We start from the raw sequence: 9,680 nt of genomic DNA on the forward strand, positions 1-9,680 counted from the left end.
GGTTCCTCTCCCTTCTCTCTAAACTCAAAAGCCTTTCTTCCCTTTCTTGTCCGAAGCGTCACCACATCTTGCTATTTCTCTTACTGCTCATTCTTCTCTCTATCAACGATCGAAAGATTGAAAACAAAACCCTTAAATCTCTCAGACTTCCCCCTCTTGCTTCACACCATCCCCACCATATCATTCCCGGCTTCCTCTTTGTTTTTTTGGTTTTTGTATCTTAAGCTTATCTTTTTCTTTTTTTGGTTTTGATTGTGGTTTTCGATTGCTAGTAAACTAGGGAATTTTAGGGTTTTTGGAAATTTGGTTTTCTTTTTTTTGAGAATTTGCTTAGGGTTTTCTTTGTTACTATTTATATTTTTTAGAAGAGGATAGCTTTATAGTTGCCTTCCTTGGGTGTTGGGTGTGCTATTTGGGCTCCCCAGCACTATGAGATGCCTTGCCAAACGAAGAAATCTCTCACGTCTAGCAAGGTGTTGGTACTGGCAAGAGTGTAAAACACACCCTTGCTGTGCTAGCCATGCCTAGTTGGCTCCCCAATTTTATTTTTCATTTTCTCTTTGTTTTTTTTCTGTGGTTTCCTGATTGTTCTTTATCTTGATTAACTTTAATCCAAATTGATTAATTTTGATTTTGTTTACTTTGTTTGATCTGTTTACCATCAATTTAGCCACATTAGGCTTGTTTCTACTAACAAGCTTAGACATATTGCGAGCCCAACAAAATCCAGAGTTGTTGAAGACCAAGAAAACCCAAGTTCAAATTTGGGCTTGATATTGATCCCTAATAAAAAATAAATAAAATTGAGACAAATATAATCAAATTAAAATAAATAAATAAATAATAAAACTAAAATTAAAAATAAAATAAAAATAATAAGAAAATATAAAAATAGTGTCTACAAATCCTAGAACCAGTGCATGAAACAAAGTAAGCAAAAAATATATGCACAAGAAGTTACACACAAATATAAATTGTGAAAAGTGAAAACGTCTTCTCAAAAGGAATTTGATATTTGTCTTTGCTATTTTAACATATTTGGAGAGTATTTTGGATTTTTAGACATAAACCTCATATATTTCGATAATTTAGATAGAAGGTATGGGCGTTTTCGATTTTTCCTTTGAAATACAATGGTGTTTTTAAAGTTTTGCTCTTCTCCTTTCTCTGGAAGCTTCCATTCTCTTCTTTTTCTTCCTTCTTTATTTTTTTTCATTTTCCCCTCTCTCTTTTGCTATTCTTTGGAAACTTCCCAAATGTTCTCTTCTTTTACTTTCTTCTTAATCTCCCCTCCTCTTTCATTGATGAACTCTACAACTTTGTTGTTCACCATATTACTTGGGTTTTGAATGGTAAGTACTTAGGTGTTTATTTAATGGATCCTCATTTTGTTAATTTTCACTATCTTAATTTTTTAAATTGTAATTTATTGCAGAAATCTAGAAGTTTCTTGCCTGTTCATCTGAACGTAGAAAATGATATACTGAACTTTTGAAAGTCGCTTTTTTATTTCTCTTTGGCTCTCTCACTAGCGCTAAGCAAAACAACAAGAAGAGAAGATGAATGCCGCAATTATGGGTAAGACATCTTTTTTCTTTATGGCTTTCTGTTTTTTTTTTTCATTTTTGTTTATTTTGGATTTTCTGTTGATTAACATAAAAAAGAATGAGTTTTTGGTAGAAGATCCATTGTAAGGAGATTTTCTAAAGGTGATAGAAAAGTATTTGGAACATAGGTTATGAAATGCATTGCCCTTAATGGTTGTGGTAACTTTCTCTCTCTTTTCTTCCATCTCTTCTAATTTTTAATTTGTTAAAAAAAAATACAACTATGAGTACAATTTTGTTTAAACAATATTTTCTTATTTTCTCTATTTTTATTGTGTTTTTTGTCATTTTATAATATGTTTTTTATATTTAAGTTGATAAGCTTATTCATTTTTGAGTGTGGTAAATGCAAACAACATTGAGTTAACAATATTGAGTTAACAATATTGAGTTTTTCCTTAGAGAATTGCTACTTTTTCTCTTTCCATATTTTCTACCAACATAAACAAATGGTTATGATGGCTATTGCAAGATTTCCATCTTTCAGATATTTTGTCACAATTAATCTCAAGCCATAACTAGTGCAGCCCAATAAACAAAGCCCACTAAGTCTAAACAAACCTTATAGTTATACCTATATCAGTTGGATTAACACACATTTCATATTAGCAAAATGCCATCAAATTCATATATTACTCATATCCAAACACCTAGCATGCCTTAACTCAATATTATAACATCAAGTACTAACGTTAGCTTTATACATTCTCCGTTATAAATATTTAACACGTTGTCATCTAGTGACTACATCAACACTACTAGACTTCTATTAAGTACAAGATAGAACATGATAGGACAACGGAGTGACACAAGTTGGTAGGGCCTAGTGAATGCCATAGTAACACCTACCATGATGTTGGATAAGGATGGAACTATTGCATTACGATCCAACTAACTCCTATTTTGAAAGCTAAAAACATAAATTTTAAAAAGGTGAGTACAGATAATTTGGTGAGGGATAAGGAGGGAAAACAAGCATTAACGGAAGAGTATTTAATAAACCATGCTATTTTAGTTTGAAACCATGCAATTTTATTTGAAAACATAAAACTATGCATACACGTACTCAAAATGCATCATATTTTATTTATAAAATGTTGATATAATCATATTCCTTGTGTTTTTGTTGCTTGTTGACTTTCTTGTGGATTTTCAGATTCTGCTCTTTTTGTTGTGTTGTTTCCCCTTGGGTTGCATTTCTTTTTCTAGTTGTTTTTTTGACTATTTCTTTGGGTTGTTCAAATTTTTTAGTTGGCATTCCCTGTTCGTCTTTCCTTTTTTTTTTTTCATGACTCTGTTTTTCTTTTTTCAAGGATTGTTTTTCCTTGTGATTAATGAAATCCCATTTAATTTTTTTTAAAAAAATCATATTCCAAAAAATCAAAGTCCTTATATTTCAAATCACATTAAAAATAACCATTTTTATTGAAAATATGGGATAAGTATTTATACACAAGAAACTAGTCTTGAGACTTCATTCAAAATTGTGCTTTTCTTATTTCAAAACTTTACCACACTTAATCTAATCACACAATTTAGAAAAAATTTAAATTCTAGCATGTTCATATAATTTTAAAGAAGTGAAAACCTTATAACAATATATATCAAATAGTCCAAGCATCATTATCAAAATTTAATACACTATTGAAGCAACTTAAGAAACACAAAATACAAATATATCACACATGATAGGTAACCAACCCATATAGTCGGTGCACTCTGGCCTACTAGCTTTATTATCATTTATATCATCCTTCGACCACAAGGCTAGCGCTATTTATCCCATTTCCCCTCATTAGTTAGGGTAGTCTTATTATGCACAATAGTTAACAAAACTGTTGTTATCTTAGGTCTTCATTTAAGTGCTTTACATTGAAAACGTTTCACATTATTTTTATAGCTTATTTCACTTTCTAAAAAAGCTTTATGTCCAACATGTATTAAAAAGAATATAGTCATACTACACATAACATTTCATAAAACAAGTTAATCATAGAAACTATACATGCTTACAACACTTAATAATTTTCAAACAAATTAATAACATTACCAATTTAGACATAGTTAAAAACAAAACATATAATATGAAGAGCTCGTTTCCTGTGGACATTTTTGAAAGCATTGAGCATAACATAATCAAACATTGCATGAAATTTTTAAAAACAATTTAAATGCATGTCTCTTACCTTATATGTCACCAAATCAAGGCCAAGCCACTTAACCAAGCTCATTTAGCTAGTTGATCTTGGAGTTTTAAGTGAGCCTAACACATACAACCAACATAGTAAAGGAATACAACATTTACTTCTAGACTAGAGATTTAGCTAAATCATTTAACAACCTCTACCAATTTTTCCTTTAGGTTTTAAGTTCTCCTTTTTCTACCTTCATATTTTCACACCCGTTTCAACAACTTAGGTTTTCCTCGAAAACTTTCTTTCACATACATTCTTTCAAGCTAGAGAAAATATAATTTATCACTTTAACACTTCCATGTAACCCATCCTTAGAACTAAGTTTTCTCCAACATCCGTCTCAAAACCCATACCGATTTAATCACTTAAGTGTTTATTAAAGTCTTACCTTGTTAAGATTAAATATAGAAAAATTGAAATAAACTCCTAACAAAATAATAAAAACAAGAAAAATTAAATTTAGGAAAAATGATCCTCAATATAAAACCCCTGATTAATAATATTTAGTGTTTCAATTTCTCACCTTAATTTAACTTTGAGATTAAAGAACATATGCTCATGGTTTTTGACAAGTAAAAATGGACAAGAGAGAGATGAAAGTTGAAATAGTATGATAAAACAATAAAAATGAAGAACAAAGTAGAAAAATGTAGAACTATGGAGAGGACAAGGGAAATTCAACCAATGTGTAGAAATGAGAATAAAATGAAATGTGTGGGGGGCCGACCAATGTGAGAAAAAGAAGAAAGGAAAAAAAAGTTTGAATTATTTTATTTTCTAAAAAAAATCAACGATTTCTTACAAATTTTACTTTCATCAAAATAATACATTATTTTACTTTCATCAAAATAATATATTGTTTTCTTCATCAAAATAAAATAATATTTTATTTATATTATTTTGATATAAAGTTCGACCTTGTCATAGATAAAAAGGGAAGAACAATTTCTTGAGGCTTTTAAAAGCTTTTCTAAGTAATATTTTCTTCCAAATAATATCTTTGATGTACAATATTTGATAAAAAAAATCACTAAATGATCGTTTTACCCTTGGATTCAATATTTATTTATTTACCTTTATTTAAAAATTTGGAGTTTCACATATTTATTGCATTACAAGTTGTGGCATGGACAACACTATTAAGATTTGGTCAATCAAAGGTATGGTACTCATCATTATGGATGATTGTTATCGTTCTGTTTGGTGGCAACAAACAAATTTATTTGTTGATGGCTGATTTCAGATATTATCAAAGATGATTGTGGAATAGAAAAATGAGCTGCAATTCAATGGTTTGAGATAAAGTTATAAGTATTTAAGAACATATAACAATTTATATGTATTGGTTATATTTAACTATTTGTTGGTAAATGAGCTTTTCCTGTTCAGCTTTTCTCCTATGATCTTTGTTCAACTTTTCTCTTATGATCTTTGTTTCATCCTTAAAGAGGTTTAAAATAACTTATATGGGTCACAAGAACAACACAAGCAAAGATGTTACCTGCAAAATTGAAATTAACAAATGAAATTTAGAATACTGTTCAAGCCGTCTTGGGTATGAATAAATTTGACTCTTTAATTTGGTGAAGAAATAACTCTTTAACCTAAAACTATTAATTGTTTTGATTATTGCATGGACGATGCAAAATGAAAAAAAGAATTGATCTTATAAGACGTGTTTCAATAATGAAATTTAAATTTCTTATTGTCTTTTGTTGTTTTCTCAATAATTAAAGAAGATTGTGTTCTTGTGCAAAGTTTAAATAGATGCCTTTTTCATTATGTCACATGTAAAAGTTTTTTGAACTGGGTAATCCATTGCCTCTTCGTCTGTGTAGCACCAACTAGTTTTGGAATTTTTCACCAGTTTTGACATGATTTGAGGCCAATTCATGCCTTGTTTTAGATTTTTGCATAAATAGCTTGTACATATCAAAGTTCATTCTGTTTTTTAGACAACAAAGTGTTTAGTTGTTCATCACTGAACATAAAATAATTTTTTGTACATTTTGTAATGAATTATCTTTGTAGTTACATAAAATATTAACTAATAACATGAAATGCAGTGATAGCATACATGATATTATTGTAGTAAACTCTTACCTAACCTGATTCAAGGCTACATCATAATCAAATGACTTTATTTGTAGAAGAATAATTTGTTTTTTCATAATAAAATATATTATCAAATTATTTAACTAATCAAATTATATGTCAATTAATAATTCTTGCAATGTAACGCTAGTCAGTAACTAGTTATATATTAATTTCAGTGTCTCTAAGAAGTTCAATTTGTTCTTGTTTAGCTTTCCCACTATATCTTTTATGTCCACTTTAAGCCTAGTTCCAACATGGATAAAAGACAATCATGTATTGCACCAAAATCTCTAGTAAAGTAACATCAACCACTTCTTTTAAAAGAATTAGAAAGTGATGCACTTACCCATTGCCTTAAATTCAAACATCTCATTTCTTGCTTTTCTTTTGATAATTGTTTCAAGCAGTAATATACCTTAGCTATATGTGTTTACTCTTGTCCAAACTCTTCCTTCTGAACTCTACTCTTTTTTTAATCGTGATTTCTATGTTAATATAGCAATTAACAAAGATTATCTTCTACTAGTAATTACTTAGTATTTTTTTATTCTTTTTTAGAAAAAAGGTTTGTTCCAACACCATTTATTAACTATCACCAAATAGGTAGCCAATGGTGGAATGCATAAAAAAGTGAGTTAACGGATGTTTATCTAGTGCAATGTGGCTAATGGTGCCTAAAGTCTTGGTTTAGTTTGCAACTTTATTTTCAAACAAGATCTTTGTAACCCCAAAATTTCCCACATGTGCAATTATATCTTCACCTAACAAAACATAGCTAGGTTTTTAAATGCACTGCATGCAGGCCCTGATTGACCATGATGGAATTGTTAAAGCCATTGCCACATCAACCAAGATGTTTGTTCTATGCCATAGATTCAAGTCATGATCATCACATATTGATAGAGTTGATGTGTGCCCTGCAAGCCAGTCGATATGTTTTGAGAAAACATTATTCTTGATTTAATGCATTATAGTAATAAAGGTTTTTTTTATCTATAATTTTATATATTTTCATATGTCTATTACTTATAAGATAAAATCTTTGAAGTAAATATACTTTACATAAGAATTATAATATGTTATAATTATGAAATCCTCATTGCATTAAAGCATTACTTCTAAACAGGTTCTTGCTGATGCTTTATTAAGATAAGATATTCATATAAACTGAAAGACTAGCATATGTTATATTCTTTACTTGTGAAACAATCAATCAATTTCATAAATTGAAATATTAGCATACTTAAAAATAACATATTAATGCTTATTACAAGTACAAGTGCATTGGACATAACCTACCATGAAAATTTCATTTGGTATATTATTCAAGTGTTTATGAAAATATTCTCATGTGTCAATCACGCAAATGATCATTAGACTTGAGATTATCAATTTATCTTATGTGGAGATTGAATACTTTGGTATTATTTTAGGTAGCTCTAGCCAAGGATGTAAAGTAGAGTTTACATTGGTATAGCATGAACACATGAAGATAAATGAACTATAGATAAAGGATACGTCGCCCTATTAATTCTTGGTATGACTTAGCTTAATCAAATCTTTGACCAAAGTTAAATGAGGTTTGAAAATCAATTTTCAAAATTCATTAATAAGTTTAGAAGATCGCAAAATCTAAAATTATAATGACAAATATAGAGTAGACACTTCATCATACTTTGTGTCTTATCGAGGATATTGGATTATGAAAGATTAAATTACATTGATAGGCTAAGCTCTTTGACTTTTCTTAATATTTGGATAGTCATGAGACATTACTAAATGTCAATTTTGACTTATAAATATTGAGTAATCAAGTAGGAAATTGATGACGAATACAAGTTGTTTCATTCATCTAATCCTTGCCACCGTATCGAGAACTTAATAGGTCATACAGATTAAGGTTTTCAATGTTATGATAGTGTAGTTATATGCCCGTGTAAACTAATCGATTGGTTGTATAGAAATACATCTTGTATTTAAACATTTATTATTTATAAAAAAGATTTTTTATTTTCAAAAGATCTACAAATATCGATTAGTTGAAATAAAGTTCATGAAATGTTATATGCTTTGTAAAAGGTATTATAAAAGGTTATGATTATGAGAACATTATTGCATCACAGCTTTATACTTGAATAACTCAGTCAAAGTTTTATCAAGAAAAATAGATATTGATAAAACATAAAGCATATGGTTATCACTTGTGAAATGAGCAATCAATCTTATAAATTGAAATATGAGGATACTTGAACTAACATGTGGGTGCTTATTATAAGAACAAATTCATTGAATATGAGCGGTCATGAGAATCTATTTGGTATATCACTAAAGTGTCTATGAAATGAATTTTCCTGTGATAGCTGTGTAAATTATCTTTAGACTTTGAAATCATTTGGTTACCTTATGTGTAGAATACTATACTTTGATATCATTTAAAATAGTCCTAATCAAAGATACTCAAAAAGATTTAATATTGGGTATAACATGAAATACGTAAAGGTAAGTTAATGATCAATAAATGATTCATCTCCTTACGTGAATATAAGGAGAATATCTCATTGTGCCTTGATAAATAATAACTCTTGAAAGACTTAGCTCTAGATGTTTAAAAAGGTCGACAAAGGAGCTTGTCAACAAAGGAGTTTGTTTATACTCTTTTAACGACTTTGGTTATTAGAATCAAATACTCTATTTTCTTTGAAGAAGTAATAGGATGAGATAATCACTAAAAAACTCTACTAATATGTCACATCAATTCACGTTAAATAGATTGTTAATGTTATTATTTTTGTTGAAAAAGTAGAGATGTTTTACAAATTAGACATAAAATTAAATATTTTTTCACTGAAATCTCATAAGATTTTTGTATTTCACCTTTTTCTTATTTTATGTTTAATTGAAAATAAGTTGAAATGATATGTATGAAAAATCTAAAAGAGAAGCATCTTTTGGTAATTAACCATGAGGATGGGAAAAAAAAAGTATTTAGCGAAATTTACTTGAAGATAATTCCTTGTTTCACAATGAATTAAACATTGCAGCTGTACTTTGAAGTAATTTATAACCAATTATTAGGATCAATTAAGAGAAAAGTCTTTATTTATTGTCTCTTATCATGCAAGGCACTTTTTCACTTTTCAATTTCTCTCCTTTTTTTTAAAGGGTTTTTAAATTTTTTTTTCAATGCTTTTATATTCATTCCTTTCATTATATCTTTAATTACCATTCATATATTGGAGATACACAATTTATAAATGAATCTTACACGTATGATAGTCGTAATAAATGCTTTAAAATAATAGATAAAAAAATATAAGAGACACCCGAGCAATTGATTTATTGATTGATGCATGATTTTCTTGTTTAAAAAACAAGATTCAAACCCTCATTCACCCAAATCGAAAAAAAAAATGTAAAAGAGCCAATTCTTTTTTTTTTTTAACTTGTTGGAATTAAATTTTATTAATGATAAATAAGAACAAATCCAGATAATTATTAGAATAATTATCTATTCCACTAGTAGCAAGGAGAAAATTGAATGAAAAGTTTAAAACATATTACACTAACTTCATTAAAGGATTTGCTTTACTTGTAATTCACAGTTAATTCTTGTCTTTTTCTTTAATTTTGCATTTAACAATGTCAAAGAATCAAAAGGAATGTGAATTTTCCTTCATGCTCTTTTGCTTCCATCTCCATTTTTTTTTTGTTAGATTTGAGAGAAGAGATTTAAGCAAAGAGATCATATATCAATTAATTACCTAAACGCTCGAGTGCTACT

This window comes from Theobroma cacao, chromosome 9 (genome assembly GCF_053813885.1).
Source record: "Theobroma cacao isolate CCN51 chromosome 9, ASM5381388v1, whole genome shotgun sequence".
NCBI classification, from domain to species: domain Eukaryota; kingdom Viridiplantae; phylum Streptophyta; class Magnoliopsida; order Malvales; family Malvaceae; genus Theobroma; species Theobroma cacao.